General features: G+C 37.1%; 1 pseudogene; it reads left to right on the forward strand.

Annotated features, from left to right (window-relative positions):
• The first annotated feature begins 8710 nt into the window (after positions 1-8710).
• LOC117023840 (olfactory receptor 4F15-like) lies at positions 8711-9640 on the forward strand (annotated as a pseudogene).
• Positions 9641-9891: the final 251 nt, after the last annotated feature.

Here is a 9891-nt window from a genome sequence, read left to right on the forward strand (position 1 = left end):
TCTTGGTTATTTTTGGAAATTAATCTCTTTAGTCAAATTTCACAAATCTTTCAATTTAGTAACTGATTTCAGTATCCACTGTGACATTTCTCCTCAAAAACTCTGTTTTGATCTGGTCACTTTTTCATAGGGACCCTTGCTCTAAGGATCCTGAAAATATTGAGGGGAGTAAATTCAGCCTTGGAATATAGTGTCCTTCTTGTTTGTTATTGAAAACTTTCGTGAAGGCAGAAATCTCACATTCTGGGCACATTTTCCATTAAAACAAAATGTTGTATACTCTTTTCTTTGGTAATGATTCTCAAAGACATATCTCTTTCAATCTACATATGTACTAATATTCATGCCTTCTGAGTTTCTCAGTGCCTATATACATGGAGGAATATACACAATGAAGACAATTGCCTAGGTAGTTTTAAGAATTTGAGGCTTCTACCAACTGGATTTGCCCATCCACACTCATTTAGTTAGTACTAAGGTTTTTAGATTTAGTTAGGATTGGGTGAAATTTGGGATAAACCTGAGACCAGAAGATGTAAATTCCTACACCACTCGGTGTGTATGGTAATTATGTTTTACTCCAATTATTTCCTAAACAACAGTCATTTATTTATATGGCAAAGAAAACTATGAGACTATTAAAATATTATAAGTAGAATTAATATTTTGAAGTAAAAAAGAGGTGGCACTAGTTTATAAATAAATGAATAAAAATGCAGAAGATTTCTGTATTAGGTGAACTAGGTTATAAACAAATTAAAAAAGCAAGTAAGAAATGTAGACATTACAAAAGAAAATTTATTACAAAATTGTGTATAAATGAAGAGATATAAAGCTATAATGAAGAAGTGTATTAAACTTTCCATGTGATAAACTATATTATATATAATTATTTTTAAAAATAAATATACTGTTCAAAAATAGTATATATAACTATTCAAAGAATGTCTCACTGTTCTTTCTGAGTTACCAAATGAATGGGGGAAAGCATTATTATATTCACATGTCGGTTAGGTAACTTGTTATGAAGCTTGGCCAGCCATCCACGAGCATCCAACTGATCATCAGCAACAATAGATTGTTAGTAAAGGATGGGAAGAATAATGTTCAAAGCTGAAATGAATGTTCCTGACAAATCTTTACCTTCTCCCTGGCACAGATTTGCCAGTGAACCTCAGGTAAAAGATCAGACCTTCACAAGCTTGACGAAAGATGTGTTGTCACTCCTCTTTTGTAGTTCTTGCCTTCATGTATTAAATATCTTGTCATCCTACTTTTTAAATTGAGATATAGTTGATATATATTTTATTAGTTTCAGGTTTACAACATAATGATTCAATATTTGTATATATTGTGAAATGATCACGACAAAATCATGTTAATATCCACTACTACACAGTTACACATTTTTTTCCTATGAGAACTTTTAAGATCTATTCTCTTAGCAACTTTTAAATATAAAATACAGTATTAACTATAGTCAGCATGCCGTACATTACATCCCCAGGACTTATCTATTTTATAACGGCAAGGTTGTACCACAGTTTTTAAAACTAGCTTTCCTTTGGCGTATATAGAGTTTGTCATAAAATTTTACTGACAGGAAGCAAGCTATAATACATCATTGTGCACTTTACTGATTATTTTCTTAGAATAAAATCTTAGATATGTAATTGCTGGGCAAAGTGTAGCCATATTCTTAAGGCTTTTGTTTCATATTACTAATTGCCCCAAATGAAGAGGATTTTGTTTAAAGATTTAGACAATAATCTAATTGTTTTCATTTTCATTCAAATCAGTATGTATACAAATTTTCCTTGATTCGTTTATAATTTAAAGCTTACTAGCTTTCTACCTTTTTACAATTTAGGGCACCTGGTTTGCTAAGAGTTTGCATCAAGAAAACATGCTGTATTTTGTCAAATGTTACATCTTGTGTAGAACATTTTGTTTCAGACTTTTTTGTCTGTTTTTGTTTTTTTGGATGAGCTATTCTTTCAATCTGAAAGTCAAATATTCTTTTATTTCTGGAAAGTCTTCTTGTAGTCAGCCTTAAAGATGTGTTTTGTTCTATTGTATTTTCCTCTTTGGGACCTCGATTATGTATATATTGAATCTTTTATATCTATATCTTTTCCCTATATCTTTTAATCTTTGAATTCATTACCATTTAATTTGGTTCGTTTTTATTTTTTTTAAAGATTTTCATTAAAATATAGCTAACATACATTATATTAGTTTTAGGTGTACTCCAGTTATTCAACATTTGTATACCTAAAGAAGTGATCACCGTGATAAGTCCAGCAACCATCTGACACCGTACCACGCTATCACAATATTATTGACTATATTCCCTGTGCCGTACATTACATCCCCATGACTTATTTGTTTTATACCTGGAAATATGAACCTCTTACTCCTCTTCTCCTCTCTCCCCCTTTTTAATTTTTCAATTACAGTTAAAATTCAATATTATTTTTTTTATTAATTTTAGGTGTAGAGCTTAGTGGTTAGACATTTGTATAATCTAAGAAATGATCCCCCTGACTAGTCTAGTACTCACCTGGCTCTATACCTAGGTATTACCATATTACTGAATATCTTGCCTATGCTTTACTTTACATCCCCATGACTACTTTGTAACTATCAGTTAGTAGTTCTTACACCCTTCATTTTTTATATCCTGCCCCAACCCTTCCCATCTATCACCCAAACAAATCTAGTACCCAATAATATTATTGACTGTATTAGTGACTATATTCCTTATGCTATACCTTACATTCCCATGACTACTTCTTAACAACCAATTTGTACTTCTTAATCCCTTCTCCTTTTTTCAATCATCCCCAACCCACCTCCTATCTGGCAACCATCAAAATGTTCTCTGTATGGGCAGAGGACCTGAATAGACATTTCTCCAAAGAGGTCATACAGATGGCCAATAGACATATGAAAGGATGCTCAACATCACTAAACATCAGAGAAATGCAAATGAAAACCACAATGAGATATCACCTCACCCCAGTTAGAATGGCTATCATCAAGATAAATAATAACAAGTGTTGGAGACACTGTGGAGAAGAAGTAACCCTCATACACTGTTGGTGAGAATGCAAATTGGTGTAGCCGCTATGAAAGGCAGAGTGGAGGCTCCTCAAAAATTAAGAATAAAATTACCATATGATCCAGCAATCCCTCTCCTGGGTATCTACCCCAAAAAATCTGAAAACATTTATCTGTAAAGATATATGTGCTCTGATGTTCATTGCAGCTTTATTTACAGTGGCCAAGACATGGAAACCACCAAAGTGTCCTTCGATAGGTGATTTGATAAAGAAGGTATGGTATATATACACAATGGAATACTATTCTGCCGTAAGGAAAGATGAAGTAATGCTATGGGTGACAACATGGATGGATCTTGAGATTATAATGCTAAGCAAAATAAGCCAGACAGAAAAAGTTGAGAACCATATGATTTTACTGATATGTGGGATATAAAACTGAAAACAACAAAGAAACAAGACAAACAAAAATAAAGAAACAAAAACTCATAGACATAGACAATAGTTTAGCAGTTACCAGAGAGTAAGGGGGAAGGGTGTGGCAGATGAGGGTAAAAAGCATCAACTATGTGGTGATGGAAGGAAACCTGACTCTGGGTGGTGAACACACAATGTGATATATAGATGATGTATTACAGAATTGTACACTTGAAGCCTATGCAACTTTACTAATCGTTGTCACACCAATAAACTTTAACTTAAAAATTAAAATTAAAATTATAAAAAAGAAAATAATGTTTTCTGTACCTATGAGTTTGTTTCTGTTTTGTTCTTTAGAATCCACATACATATAAGCAAAATCTTACTGCATCTGTCTTTCTCTGTCTGACACTCCACTCAGCACCATATCCTCCAGATCTATCCATGCCATTGCAGATGGCAAGAACCCCTTCCCTTCCCTGGCTGAGCAATATCCCATTGTACGTATGTACCACCTCCTCTTTATCCATTGATCCATAGATGGAGACCCAGGCTGCCTCCACATCTTGGCCATTGTAAACTATACTGCAATGAACGTATGGATGCACACATCCCCTCAAAGTAATGTTTGGGTTTCTTGAGGGAAATATCCTGAAGGGGGATTACTGGGTCATTCCCTCTCTTGTTATAGCCTTTGTTTTAAAGTCTATTTTTTTTGGTATAAGTACTGCCATGCCAGCTTTTGTTTTTTAGTATTTTTCATTTCCATTTTCATGAAATATCTTTTTCCATCCCTTTACATTCCATCTGTGTGTGTCTTTCAATTTGAAGTGAGTCTCTTGTAGGCAGCATATGGAAGGGTTTTGTTTTCTTATCCATTTTACCCTCTTTTGTCTTTTAATCTATTTATATTGAAAGTAATTGTTGATATATATGTAGCTATTGCCATTTTATTATTCATAATGTTGATCTTTATTTTTTTTTTCCATTTAAAGAAGTCCCTATAACATTCCTTGTAATACTGGTTTGGTGATGATGAACTCCTTTAGCTTTTTCTTGTCTGTGAAGCTCTTTATTTGTCCTTCAATTCTCAATGATAGCTTTTCTTGGTAGAGTAGCCTTGGTTGTAGGTTCTTGTTTTTCATCACGTTGAATATTTTTTGTCAATCCCTTCTGGCCTGCAAAGTTTCTGTTGAGAAATCAGCTGACAATCTTATGGGAGTTTTCTTATAAGTCATAAGGGAGTTCCCTGATAGTTGCCTTTCTCTTGCTTTTAGGATTCTCTCTTTGTCTTTAAACTTTGTCATTCTAATAATAATGTGTCTTGGTGTGGGCCTGTTTAGGTTCATCTTATATGGGACTCTCTGTGCTGTCTGGGTTTGTATATTTATTTCCTTCACCAGGTTAGGGAAGTTTTCAGTCATTATTTCTTCAAATAGTTTCTCAATCTCTTGCTTTCTCTCTTCTCCTTCTGGTATCCCTATGATGAGAATGTTGTTATGCTTAATGTTGTCCCAAAGGTTTCTTAAACTATACTCATTTTTTTTGGATTCTTTTTTCTTTTTGGTGTTCCGATTGGGTGTTTTCTGCTATCTTGTCTTCCAAATTGTTGACTCAATCCTCTGCTTCATCTAGTCTGCTGGTGATTCCTTGTAGTTCATTCTTCATTTCAGTTTTTGTATTCTTCACTTCTATTTCTTTTTTATTGTTTCTATGTCCTTTTAAATGTTTGCTATCTCTTTGTTGAAGTTCTCACTAAGTTCCTTGAGCATCCTTATAACCATTGTTTTGAACTCTGTATCCGGTAGGTTGCTTGCCTCCATTTTGTTTAGTTATTTTCTGGGAGTATTCCCCTGTTCTTTTATTTGGGATGCATTTCTTTGTTTCCTCATTTTGGCTGCCTCTCTGTTTATTTCTATGTATTAGGTAGATATGCTACATCCCCCACTCTTGGCCTGTTAGCTTTATGTAGTAGGTACCCTGTGTGGCCCAGTGGCACAGTTTCCCTAGTCACCTGTACTGGACACTTCAGGAGTGTCCCTTATATGGATTGTGTGTGCCCTTCTGTTATAGTTGAGTCTTGGTTGCTATTGGCATGTCAGTGGGTGGGATTGACCCTTGGGCTAATAGGCTGTGGGGTTTTGCCACATGCACAGCTTACAGGCTGCTGTGTGAGGGGCTTATCCCACTGAGTGGGATTCACCCCAGTGTACTCTGGCCCCACCCATTGTGTGTGCCACTTGTGGGGCTAATTGGGTGGTGCTCTGCTGCGGTCTGAAGCCAACCTCCAAGAATGTTGGTTCTGGGGCCTCTTGGGAGGGGCTCCAGTGCAGGTCCAGGTCACCAACTGCCTGTGACCAACCTGGAACTACCTGGCAAGAACTACAAAGTGATCTGTAGTTGTTCATTGCCTGTGCTAAACCTGGAGTCCATGCTGTGAACTGAGGATGTCTGCCAGCAGTAATGGGCCTGGGGTAGCTCTGCAAAGTTCCAGGACACCCTGAGGCCTGCTGTCACCTGCTAGCTCCCTTTAGGTTCAGCCACTGATAAAGCTCATGTGGCATGGAAGTTGGGTGAGGCAGGATCTCAGGGAGTCAGTAGAGTGGGAAGAGTTGTGGTCTCCAGGTTAATGTAAATTCTGGTTTGGTGCCAGTGCTGAGCCTGGAGCTGCTCAGCAAAAGTCTCAGAGCACACTGAGGCCAGTTGCCACCCACCTGGTGTCTGTTGGACTCTGTTAGTTTTCCAAGAAAGAGTGCAATGCAGGTGGGGCTAGCTGCTCCTGGAGAAATTGCCTCCAGTGTTGGGTGGGGTTGGGTCCCAGTGAATCAGCAGGGCAGAGCTCCAGACCTCACCAGACCAATCAGATTCATATTTGGCCAGAAGCATAGGGAAAGGGCTCAGTAAAAGATAGATGGCACCAGCCCACCAGCTGCATGGGTGAAGGACCTCTCACAGGGAAAATGCTGACTTTCTCCAGCCCTCATCCTGAAGACACACAACTCAGTCTGCCCCTCATATGTCTCTGACACCCCCCGAGTTACTGTCCCTCTGCTGGAGCCCAAGGTGAGTGACTGGGAGTGAGAGAGTCTGTGCTCGGGTGCTTTAAGAGGATGCCTGTGTTTCCTGCCACTTTCCATCCCACCGGATTGTTGGAATCCCCACTGTTTTTCACAGCCAGATGTTGTGGGGGCTTCTCTTCCCAACAGAAAAGCTGGGGAGGACAGTGTGGGGCTGGAGTCCCTTGCTTGTCTAGGGGGAATCTCTGTGGCTGATATATCCCTTCCAGTTCTCAACCACCACATGGAGGTTTGGGGTTAGCCAGGTCCACGTCTCCACACCTCCTACCAGTCTTGACGTGGCTTCTTCTTTATATTCTTAGTTATAAAACTTCTGTTCATCCAGACTTCAAATGGTTCTTCAGGTTGACTGTTCTATAATTTATTTGTAATTTTAATGCATTCACGGAAGGAAGCCGGCACAGTGTTTATTTGCTCTGCCATCTTGGATCTCCTCTCATTTGGTTCTTATCCTCATTTTTATCGCTCTCTTACTGTGTTTTAGCAGTGTCTGCTTTCCCTTGGTCTCTTTCCAATTTTGTCTTAATACTAGTGACGAATAATTTTTTTCTACTATTTCTTTCTTGAGATAGGTCTGTTCATATTTAATCTCTTTTCTGCTGTATCTTTTTGAGCTTTTAAATCTCTGTGCCTTTTATAAAGTTGATCAATTATGTAAGTTTTAAAAATTCATGGTGAAATATTTGGTCCTGATTCTCATTTGCTCTGTGGCAATATTTTTTCTGGAGTTTTCTCCCTCCCACTTATTTTCATGTTTATTTCTCTTTTTTAATTGTGTAGATCTTGTGCTGGCCATTTTTATTGTTAATTTAAAAAGTTTTTAAATTAAAATTTTTTTTCTTTTAAAAATCACATCACATTTATTCAGTATTTTACAGCTTAGAAAACACAGTTGTTTGTGGTAATCTTATTCTCTCTTTTCTATTTCTTTTTAGGTGAAAATTTAGCATAAGTGTTCCAAATCAGTAGTTTTTAAATATGTTTAGCTTGGGGGTTACTCTTCATTCTGTATCCCTGTCATTTTATTGTGGTTGAAGGCTATTTAACAAAAAAAGCTTTCAATGGGAGTCAGAAGTTTTTGATCCTAGTATAAATTCTCCCACCAATTACCTTTGTGATTATGAGCAGGTCACTTCCTATACCTCTTCCTATATAATTATTGCACTGATAAAATGTGGATATTGTACTAAATCAGAAATAAATTGAACCGATGGCTTATCTCTGAGAGTTCTTTATCCCTAAAGAACTGTAATTTTGTCTTTACCTCTCCATATGGGCATTTATCCTTCAGTTCTTTTTCTGGATTTTATATCTATAACTGAATCATCACTATTATTTTCTTTCTTCATTCAACAAGTGTGAAGCACTCATTAAATGACTGGTTGTATTAGTCACTGTTGGTGATTGTGATGGAGGTGGGGGTTACACATATGAACCAGATGTATTTCCTGTACCCAATTACACTTTAATTGGAGAGATGGAAATTTATATAAGAGGCAAAGTGAAATAAATGCTAATGGTGCAGAGGGAGTATAGAAATGTGGGCAGATTTGGAAAATTTCACAAATGGGGGCACATTTGAGCTGGACGTTAAGATCTGGATTCTATGAGTTGGAGAACAGAATGACAGAACTTTTGAAACTTGAAAGGAAGAAAACTTTTGAAATCTAATTGAGCAATATGAATAACAGAACAGAGACTCTGGAAGCTGTATGCTGTGCATGAAAAATTGTTAGATGGTCATAGGAAATCACAATTGTGGCTGAAATCACAATTACTCATAAGAAGTCATAGTCAAAGGTATTTGAAGGTGAACTTATGTGTTATTGAAGTAGAACATACTGAGCAGAAGGATATAGGAAATATCCATGTAATACTAGAAGACAGCAGATGAGAAACAGGTCCAGAGATAGAATTAAATTAGTAGCAATAGTTTTGAAAACCATAATGTAATTTGGGAACCAGCAGATTCCTCTAAGTAGAAGTCCAGTGTACATGTGATGAGGATTATTTGGCTGTGTGAGATATTAATCTTATGATTGCTTTCATGGACTGGAGGCTTTATTCCTTGAACACCAATATTTGTGTAAGCAATTCTTTTCCATTTTCTTTCTTCCTTTTTGAAAACTGATCCTGATGTCTGAGGCAATGGATGGAATGAATCACTCCACAATATCAGAGTTTGTGTTCCTGGGAGTCACCAATTCATGGGAGATTCAGCTTCTCCTTTTTGTCTTCTCCTTTTTATTGTACTTGGTAAGCATAATGGGAAATCTTGTCATTGTGTTCACTGTAACCTTGGATGGTCGTATGCACTCCCCCATGTATTTCTTCCTGGCTAACCTCAAAGTCATTGATAGGTTTGTTGCTCGATCACAGCTCCTAAAATGATTTATGATATTTTCAAGGTGCACAAAACCATCTCTTTTTGAAGATATAGTACTCAGATCTCCTTCGGTCATGTTGTTGGAGGCACTGAGATGGTGCTGGTCATTGCTATGGCCTTTGGCAGATATGCGGCCATATGTCAGCCTCTCCACTACCTGACCAATAAGACACAAATGTGTCTATACTTTTTAGTCACTTCCTGGGTCATTGGCTTTATCTGTTCATTGGCTCAATTAATTTCTGGTAGATTTGCCTTTTGTGACCCTAATGTATTGGACAGTTTTTATTGTGCCCTTCCCTGGCGCCGTAGACTTGCCTGAATAAACACTCAAGAACTGGAGTTCATAGTTACTGTCAATAATGGGCTAATTTCTGTGGGATTCTTTGTCTTGCTGATCATAACCTACATCTTCATTCTGTGCACTGTTTGGAAACACTCTTCAGGTGGTTCATTCAAAGCCCTCCAGACGTTGTCAGCTCATATCATTTTGGTGATTCTGTTCTTTGGGCTGCTGATGTTTTTCTACACGTGGCCTTCTCCCATGTCACACCTGGATAAACATCTTGCTATTTTTGATGCATTTATCACTTGGTTTCTGAATCTATTCATCCATATACTCAGGAACAAAGAGATGAAAGTGGCGACGAAGAGACTGCAGTCATCTTCTGCATTACAGGAAGATTTCATAAATGAATTGGCTTTGAAGACATAGAACTACAGATTCTCCGTTATGCTGGTTGCAGAGAAAACATGCAATTTTAGAAAAATACTCAAGACTTAGGCCATGTTATATGCCTAGAAATCTAATATATATTAAATGACAGTATCTATTTCATCATTAAATTAGAAATGATGTTATTCTTTGACACTCTGTATGTCAAAGTGTGAAAACCCAAATCATATATCCTTTGATTTGTCCTTGTACATGCTCTAAGAGAGT

Source organism: Rhinolophus ferrumequinum, chromosome 6 (genome assembly GCF_004115265.2).
Source record: "Rhinolophus ferrumequinum isolate MPI-CBG mRhiFer1 chromosome 6, mRhiFer1_v1.p, whole genome shotgun sequence".
In the NCBI taxonomy this organism is placed as follows: domain Eukaryota; kingdom Metazoa; phylum Chordata; class Mammalia; order Chiroptera; family Rhinolophidae; genus Rhinolophus; species Rhinolophus ferrumequinum.